We start from the raw sequence: 10,255 nt of genomic DNA, 5'->3' as shown, positions 1-10,255 counted from the left end.
ATGTCCAGTGGGGATTTCGCTTAGCTTTCTTAATCAACTCACACCATATTCAATAATATTAAAAAGGAACAAGATAATCCTTCATCAGGTGTTGGCAGAACAGCGCAACAGCGGCGTTGGCGGAATGGCGCAGTAGTGGGGCTGGCGGAACAACGTAGTAGCGGCGTAGTGGAGTTGCTCGAAAATGAAGAAGTTGTAGCGGCGGTGCAGTGGTGGTAAAGCCAGAACGAAGGCTGAGTGCAGTGGAAGAAGAAGAAAAGATTTGGATGCTATGTGGGGATACTCGGAGAAGAAGAAAATCGAGATGGTTTGCGCGGCTGCAAAAGGATTTAGGGTTTTTTTAACCCTACGAAGCCATACTGCCTCGGTTAATTCGAAACCGAGGCATATTGTCTTACTATATGCCTCGGTTGGCAATAGGCCCGAAGTAAAAAGGTCCCTACTACCTCAGTTATAAAAGAACCGACGCATATTCTATCAGTGAATTAAAAAATAAAAAAATAAAGCCAAGTAACTACATCGGGTGAAATAAACCTGAAGCAAAAAAGCTATTAGGCCTCGGTTCTATGATAACCGAGGCATAAAAGGAGTTAAAAAATTTCAAACTTTGTGGACAACGCGAATTCATAAAATTTTTTAAGCTATATGCCTCGGTTAGTATAACAACCGAGGCATAAAAGGTGCCTTTAATTACAAAAATGCCACCGCATGTTTATATGCAGCGGGTGCGTAGGAACCGAGGCATATACTGCAATGTAAAAACTCTAAAATGCATTAGTGTGGGTTTGTTCTAGCAATGGGTTTGTTGAACGAACTATTCTTTAACTTGGTGTTAACTATGAAAGGGCCTTTCTAATTAGAATGATCTAACTTTATTTATTGAAACAATAAGCTTTATTTGTTGTTGTAGTTTGAGACATGGAAGGAGAATCTAGAAAAGGTGGATGTTTTCCTTTCAAATGATTATTATGAGTTAGATATGGCTTCGATGGATTTGGTTAGTTACATTCATTACTTTAATGTTACTATCATATTATCTACTTAGGTTGATTAACTATATATCCGATTAAGTCATAATTGGTGTTCCAACCACTTGTTAATCATTACTTATATGATCAACATTACTAATTAATGTAATATGGCAAAAGGAACATTATGCACTAATGTAATATTTTTATAAATTATATAGTTGAATTCTCTTTAATAATATTTTGTTATAAACCATACTTTCTTACCAAACTTTCTTTAAGTTATTGTTTCAGCTTCCTATAATTCTCAATGCTTACTTGATTTCAGTGTCATTTTCAACACACAATTTGGCCTTAGAACTAGTTTTTGGATGACTCTTTCTACAGGACTTCTCTTGGAAGTTTAAATGGTATGCTTTCCCAAATGAAGGTATCTTATTTTTATCCCCAAATACTTAGCACTTTTCATATATTTCATTCTCAATCTAGTTCAAACTTTCGTTTATGCATTTCTATTTGTTAACTCCTTTATTTAACAGGTTTATGCCACTAAAATCTAGTTCAATCGTATTTTCCTTTTTTTTCTTTCTTTTGTGTTGTTAAAGAATGGTTGGTTGCCTTTTATTTCTTTGTGAAAGGATGAAGATAAGGCGAGTAAGGGTAAACTATGTGTGGTGGTGGAAGAATTCAATGTTGGCTTATGTGTATCTTGCGTCCAATGTACATATTCATCTTGGCGTATGTAAAGAGCTAGTCAAGGTTGGCAGAGGAAAAAATGTGTACTTGAATTTGCTAGTTTTTTTTAGCTAATATTGTATTTTAATTAGGTAGTTGGTTCATTGTGAGATATTTATAATGTTTAATCTTTTTTAGAATGTATGGATAAATTCTTAAGTTGTAGAATTCTTTATATATATATATATATATATATATATACACTTTGATAGAGTAAGTCCCTTTTGGGTATTTTTATCAGATAAAGTAAGTCAAAGAAATTCTTTTATTTGGGAATTGTATATTGTTATAATAAAAAAAGTAAAGAAATAATCAACTTAATATGATTGGCCTATCAATAGATGTCATAGTAAGTCTGATGAAGGATTATCTTGTTTTCTTTTAAGATTATTGAATATGGTGTGAGTTGATTAAGAAAGTTAAGTGAAATCCCCACTGGACATTAAGATAGCAAGCTATCTAGATGTGAAGGTTCCTTTCACAAAGCTCAAAAGAAGAAGATGATGGATTGATTCAAAATGAAAAGGAAATGGAAAGCACATAAATCATAGAAAACCAAGAATAATTAAAGGAAGAAGAAAACATAAAATGGAAAGGGAAGAAATGGTAAAAATGTGAGAAGCACGCCACTACAAGGCTAGGCTAGAAGCCATGGCAACCTTGAAGATGAGTGGATGTGTGCCGCCATTTGCTATGCAAGATAAGGCTTAAAAGTATTCACTCCCAAGGGAGGAAACTCTCACAAATGGTTGAGACACAAGAGTGTTTTTACTTCAAAATGTTCAACCCTTTTACATGTCTAGGAGCACCCCTTATATAGAAGAGTTTAGGGGCCTCTAATCAAATAAAAGATACCTAAGGATGTCTCTACAAAAACCTAACCCTAGCTTCTAGAAACTATGTCAAATAAGGTTACAAAAAATGAGAGACAAAAGAGCTAACTATGGTGTGTGCAAGGCTAATTTCGTTCTAGCACAAAAGGAGACAAAGAATGTGTCTCATATGTCTCCAAAAAGTGGCCAAAGTATGCTAAAAACAAAGGAGACCAAAGGTACATAGGTACATTTGCTTCATGCCTTTTACTTTATGCTTTATGCCTTTGCTTTACTCTCTCCTCCATATCATTTATGCTCACCAATCACCATGCGCCACCTAGCATTGCTTTCTTACTCCTAATTAACCTACAAAGCAAATAAACATAGATTAGCATGTTGGCTTAAGTCAAGTCAACTATAGTCAACAAGTCAAACCTAGTCAAAGGTCAACAAGTCAACTAAAGTTGATTCAACTAAGTCAACTTTGGGAATCAAAAATAACAGACACGAATGAAAGGGATGAAGGATTAGTGAACTTTCTTTCTAAACATGCTTAGTCTTCTTAAGCATGTGCCTCCATCCTTGGTTGGGGTCAATCCTTCATCATTTTCCCCTCCTTGGAGAGAATTTGACCACAAATTCTTTAAGCCTTTGTAGATGGAGCTTGACTTGATTTGGGGGAGGATTTGCGCCTCCCTTTTTTGAGCTTTTGTTCCATCCTTTCTAAGGATATTACCCTTAGCTTTGGTTAGGCCATCTTTATTTTCTAGAGTACTCTTACTCTCTTGCTTGTGCTTTGGGCCTTCCTTTTTGGCTTGAGAAGAGAAGGAAGGGTGATGCACATCTTGCTTTGGAAGAATTTTTTTGTAGGCAAGTAACACCTTAGTGAAAGCTTGCCCCTTTTCTTTTTCTTCTTTATCTTTTCTTATTATATTTCTATCTTTATTAACTTCTTGAGGTGATAGAAGTTGTAAAGTGATCTTTTTCCCATTTATGAAGAAAATGTATTGGTTGGTATGACCATCATGTAAAGTTTGTTTATCAAATTGTCATGGCCTACCTAGTAAGATATGTGTGACTTCCATGGGAACAACATCACATAACACCTCATCTTTGTAGCTTCCTATAGAGAAGTTAATTAGGACTTGTTTATTGACATCTATTTCTCCCTGTTTACTTATCCAAGCAAGCTTGTAGGGCTTAGCATGAGGAATGGTCTCTAAGCTAAGCTTTTCCACCAACCTTGTGCTAGCTACATTGGTACTACTTCCTCCATCAATAATTAGAGAGCAAACCCATTTGTTAATTTTGCATCTAGATTGAAAAATGTTTTCTCTTTGAGTTGGCTCAAGCTCACTTTGATCTTAACCTATCATGCGCCTTAATAACATAGGGTCTTTCTCAAAAATTTTAGTTTTACTAGAGGAAGAAGATTCTTTTGAAAGAGAATGGGGAGATGAGTGTTCACTTTCAACATCATTACTCTTCTTTAAGATCATGGTCCTTGATGAGTACGTATTTTTGCCCTCATTTAATGTTTAATTCTGGGTATTTAATTGAATTTATGTGCCTAAAGAGTGATTTAATTGATAATTTTGATAATTATGTTGTTTGAGCTTGTGTGATAAAAATGTCTTAAAAAGTGATTTTTAGCTGCATAAATTATTTTTGGATATTTTAACGTTTGTTGATGCAGCTGAAGTTAAGTTTTAAGCTCATTTAGAGGTGTGGAAATAAATTGATTAAAGCTTCATGACACCTTAAAGATAAATCAAAGAATAAGAAATTATCAAAAGCACAAAAATTCAGGCCAAGCATTACATGAAGACGACAAGAAAAGCTTGAAAAAGTGAAGAAGTTTGGCTAAACCAAGAAGAGAGGAAAGAAAAATTGGACCTTGCGGTTTTCTTTATCTTTATGATAGAAGATAATTTAGGAAAATATATCTTTAGATATTTTATTTGATATTTTTAAATAATTATCTTATTTAATTATATCATAAAATATTAAAAGATAATAACTACCAAATCTTTTTAAATATGACAAGATCTTCTTGAATCTTTTTAGTTCCACAACAAACAAATATATCTTGAAGATATTGGATTATTTAGAAGATAATTTAAGGAGATTGCAAAGGGTTGATTTGGAAAATTAATACAAATATTAATTGGTGATAATTTATCATATATCTTTAAGTAATTAATTAATTTAATTATATTAGATATTGATATTATCAACCAATTATATTTGTCAAATAGTCTATATCTCTCCAAGTATTTTTAAATATTTATATTTATCTTTATTTCAAAAGATATTTGAGAGATTTTAGCAACAGAAAAGCCCAGTCCAATTCCTATATAAAGAGACCAAGGGAGAAGTAGAAAATAAGCTCGGCACGTCGGAATTTAGGAACCCTTAGGGGGGCCTAATTTCTTTCTCTCTCTTTTCTTCTCTCTATTCTTCTTTTATATTTCATGGATTGCTAAACTTCTTGGGTTGATTCCATTGTAATTTCATTATGGATTTTGAGGTTAGAATGAATTAATTTCTTTGTTCTTTTTATTATTGTTGAGGTTTTAATTTATCTATGTCTTTTATCTTTGAATCACATAAAAAGTAATGATTTTAAATCTATATGCATATTGATCATATGAGTCAAGGGTTTTTAAATTTAATTGAGACTTTACTTTGGTTTTATTTAGAAACTTTCATATGATTAAATGAGTTTTTACCAATAATTGAGACTTTACTTTGATTAAAGGTATTTACTCTAACGAAAATTAATTGAGACTTTACTTTGATTAATTAAGCTTTTTATTTGGTGAGGTGATAAAAGAATAGACATGATTAGGCATAGTAAAATTTGATTGAGACTGTACTTTGGTTGAATTTACTATGGATAATCTAAAAGTTCTCACTTTTAATTGAGACTGTACTTTGGTTAAAAGTGAGAACGCCAACAAATTAATTAAGACTTTACATTGATTAATTTGTAAATCTATAACAATAGTTAATTGAGCAATAATCTTTATATAACCGATGATGAATCTATTTTGAAAAAGCAATGGAATCAATCTATTTTCTTTACTATTGTTTTTATTTCTTTTTATCATTTAAATTTTATTTCTATCTTTGTTTATCTTAATCCCCTATATTTTTTATTTTATTTGACTAACTCATTTGTATAGTTTATAAGAACTAATTTGTTAAAAATCAATTCCGTGTTCGTTGGGAGACGACTTTGGGTTACTTTACCCTTTCTATTTTGTTGACTACTTTCTTAACAATACTGAAGTTATTATAGATAAGTAGTATTAATTTGAACGCGTCAACGACAGCGTTATCAGTCCTTATGGTTGGGCAATTTAAAGTAATGTGATTATAACCCAAACATTTAAAACATTTAATGGAACTTGATCTTTGAGAAGTGGAATGGTGAATGTGATCACTTGGTGACTTACTTTTACTTGGTGGTTCTTGATGAGAGTTAGAAGGGAACTTATCATGTTTCTTTTTATCCTTTCCCTTCCATGAGTGACTAAAGTAGTGGTTGGGTGAGTAACTCTTCTTTGCCCTTCTTTTTCTTTTCAATTAAATTTCAATCCCAAGGGCAAGTGTGAAAACATTTTCAAGAGTGGAGTACTCATACAACTCTACTTGGTCTTGTATTTCTCTCCTAAGACCACTCACAAATCTTTTTATTTTCTCTTTGTTAGTTTCTTTTATTTCAACCCTATGCTTTTGAGACTCTAATTCTTTAAAGTACTCACTCACACTCATAGAACCTTGGTGAAGCCTTTGGAGCTTCAAAAGAAGTTCCTTCCTATAGGAGGGAGGAACAAATGTAGCGCGCATAAGAGTTTTAATGTCCATCCAAGAAGCCGCGGGTGGCCCTTGGTCATAATTCTTACAAACTTTATGCCATCAAGTATTGGCATACTCCAAAAATCCTAAAACTACTAGATCAACTTGTGCTTGATCCTTTACATGATTTTCATTGAAAATTTGATCAACTTTAGCTTCCCAATCAAGGAAGATTTTGGGATCACTTCCACCATAGAACTTAGGAATCTTTGGAGTTTGCTTCTCTTGTGATGGGTTGCTCCTAGAATGCCCTTTTTTCCTATGATCTCTTTCTTTCTTTCTCCCTAGCTTTAAGCCTTTGAATGTGCTCTTGGATTCTTAGGTCACTTTGCTCCTTGTCTTTTCTCAATTGTTCAAAGGCCTCCTTCCTAGACAACTCCAAATCCCGAAGCAATCTCATCAATGTATTATTTTTTTTTTGTGTAGGTGCATTTGATGAACTTGCCATGATTTCTACAACAAAAACACTCAAATTCGAGACAAAATTAATGGATTAGAGGTTAGACAACATGAAAACCGAGACCAAATCCAACCCAAATTGTAACCCAAGTGTTTAGATCACTCTCCCAAAGTAACAAGGCAAGGTTAGCACTCAAAATCCACCAAAGGAGTGAAGCAAACACTTTTAAAAACTTGTTCAAAACCTTTCAAATACAAGACAAGTGATTCAGCCACAACATCCCAAGAGTTTCAAGAAAAGAAAACTACTAAGACACAACAAAGAACACCTAGTGACAAGCAAGAAAAGCACAAAAACAAGAAAGTTTAACTTCTAAGGAAATTTTGTTTTAAGGACAAAACTTGAACAAGACTAAAGCAATGAAAAACACTTTTAAAGACTCTATGGAAAGCATTTGAACAAGCCAAGATTATACCTCAAATTATGCATACACCAAGAAAGATCATAACCAAGTTAAAGCATGGAACTAATTTGCCAATATCACCCAAAATCCAAGTATAAAATTTGGTAGCATAACACCTAGTAAAAATGGCCAAATGGATTCACCAAGCAACACATTAGCTCTCGGCCAAACTATTTTTGGTCATGAAAATAATTTTTCTTTTCAAAACTAGGTACTTAAGATGATGAGAAGGATATTTTAGGGTGTCTTGAACACTTAGTTCCTTAAAAATTAGGTCAAAATCAATTTCAAGGAGCATGCTACAACAAAAGGAATAGATCTCATTCAATAGCTCAAATACTTAGAAAATAGAATAAGAAAACTCAAAGAAGCATATGACATATGACTCAAGCAAAAGTTAGACACATTTAAAGACTCAATGTAAAACCCTCTTTATTTTTCTGCCATAATTTTAAAGGGATGCCCGTAATCTAATGGGCCTAAGGGCTAGCCCATAGGGTGACAAGGCCCTTAAAGCAGCCAAGGCCCCTCATTCTGCACTCACTTGCCAAAACCAGTGCTCTCACTCTTCCCTTTTCTCTCCACAGAAGCTCTGCTAGGGTTTGGGTCTTACCCTTCTTTGCGTTAACTCAACCCCATTCTTCAATCCATGTAAGTTGATTCTCCACCGTACCTTTTTCATTCCCAGGTCTGTCATCATGATTCTAACTAGGGTTCACCATGGTAACCCATTTTGAATTTATTCCACTATTTTACAAATCGTAAATCTGCTCCGTGGTCAGTAGTATTCACTTGCTTGGGTGTCGGGATATTCTGCTAGCTTTTTCCAGGTAAGGGAAGCTAGGGTTTATGTATTTAAAGTTATTTTGGCAATTTTTGGTATGTTTGTATGGCTGTGATGCTTGAATGAGGCTGTTGGTCGAATAAAGATGTATGGTGTACGAGTATGTTTGATTGATGTGGCGCTACTCTTTTTCTACATTGCACACTTTTCGTAAAATGAAGATTCCTACTGCGTTAACCGTTGGATTGAGCTGAAATTTTAGCAGCTGATCCTTAACACAAAATTCTTGACTTTGACTGGTCGGATCTTTAATCGGAGCTCTGTAGTGAGAGCAGTTTTTATGGCAAGGTCACTGTAGTTTGGTTGTTGACAACACTACACTCTTTTCGTAAAATGAAATTTACTACTTCGTTAACCGTTGGATCGAGCTGATATTTAAACAGTTGATCCCTAACACATAGTTTTTGACTTTGACCGGTCCGATCTTGAATCAGAGCTCTATAGTGAGAGCAGTTGTTATCGCAAGATCACTATAGTTTAGTTGTTGACAACATTGACCTTTGTTGCTTGTTTGGTTTACAACTTTTGTTATAGTTATTCAATTAAGTTGGTTCTTGGTTCATTTGGTTCTTGATTCAATCATATTTAATTTGAATATAAATACATGAATTTCCTGAGCTTTACACAAGCTGCAGTTTATTTCTAAAATCCTTAAATCGTTTGCATAATGTGATGTTAAGTTGGATTGTTATGTTAAAGCATGATATGAGTGAATATGCATGAGTAAGAGGGTGTACGAGCTATGAATGATGAGCCATGATAAATCTTGGCATGTGATTTCAATGAAATGGTTGGTATCAAAATGGCATGGTATTGGTATGAGGTGAAATTCTATATTCATGGATTGGGAAGGATGAGTTGGAATGGATTCAACATGGAACATGGAATGGATTTGGTTATAAAGGTTGGCATGAGAGTTATGTGCATGATAAATATTACTTTATTGATTGAGTATGTTTGGTCTGTGTCAGTGCGTAATTCCATGAGCCTCTAGGTGAGACCTCATGGTAGTGCTTCAATGGTCGGGACGTAATTCCATGACCCTTGTTAGTGGGAGTTCATGGTGGTGCCCCATCTATATAATTTGATAAGGATTCAAGGTAAGGTTACATCCTGACACTCTAAAGAGTCAATTAGTCTCACATAGAGCGGACTAACTCTTGTGGTGAGAGTAGCAGGAGGCCTGAAACTCACTAAGGGCTAACCTTGTGTGTGAGGGATTGATTCATTGTAACACTTGTAACATATAGCTCGGGGGTGAGCAGAGGTATCCACCACAAGTGCAAGCATCCGCTGAATCCAATCAGATTATATGTATCCGGATGAGTCGAGTCGAGTCGAGTCTTAGTGTATTGATTGGAAGGTCATAACATGCTTGGATGATGTATGTATATTGGACTGTGAAAGTATATTTGATTGCATGATAAAACTAATTTTGGCTCTAGCTTACCCTTCTGTTGTTTGTTGTATGTTCTGTGGTGTGGTCTTTTCTTTTGCAATGATTATCAACTTGTTGATGTGAGCAGAGGTGAGAACTCCCCGTAATCGTGAGGGTGATGGAGGTTCCGCTGCATAGTCTGCTTGGACTATATTTCAGTTTACTTGGACTTTCCTTTAGGGCTATGGCCCGTGTACTGCTGGCCTTTAGGCTTAAAATTCTAAATGTTGTTGATTTATATTTTATACTTTGTTATGACATCGTAGTGTGCCATTTTCTTATTCGGGTTTTCTCTTGGATAATCGTGATGAGTAGTGTCTACACTCCAGGACTTTGTTTCTAATACTATTCCGCGTGACATTCCTTTAATTAGCGTTATTAATTTGATGGGGTGTTACACTCAACATGACATACACAAAGACACAAACATGTAGCTATCATGCATTTAAACTCATGGATTTGAGGCTCAAAGACTAAGCATCCAAAGACATGTTATCCAACCACATTTATGAGTAAGAAGAGTAACAAAAACAGTAGCCAAAACTGTCCAACATAACCTGAAAAACGTTGATTCGCGGTGATCTCGGCAACTCTGACCTTTGCTCACTATTTTAATCATAACTCTCTCCACAAAACTCCAAATGCATTGGTTCGTTTTTTGTTAGAAACTAGACTAACAGAGCTTTCTTTTGACATCAAGAACGTAATCTGCGCCTTAATAACTGAGA

Source organism: Vigna unguiculata, chromosome 8 (assembly GCF_037176805.1).
Source record: "Vigna unguiculata cultivar grain cowpea cultivar isolate G323 ecotype 2 chromosome 8, ASM3717680v1, whole genome shotgun sequence".
Classification (NCBI taxonomy): Eukaryota; Viridiplantae; Streptophyta; class Magnoliopsida; order Fabales; family Fabaceae; genus Vigna; species Vigna unguiculata.
Note: the sequence above shows the minus strand (reverse complement) of the source record.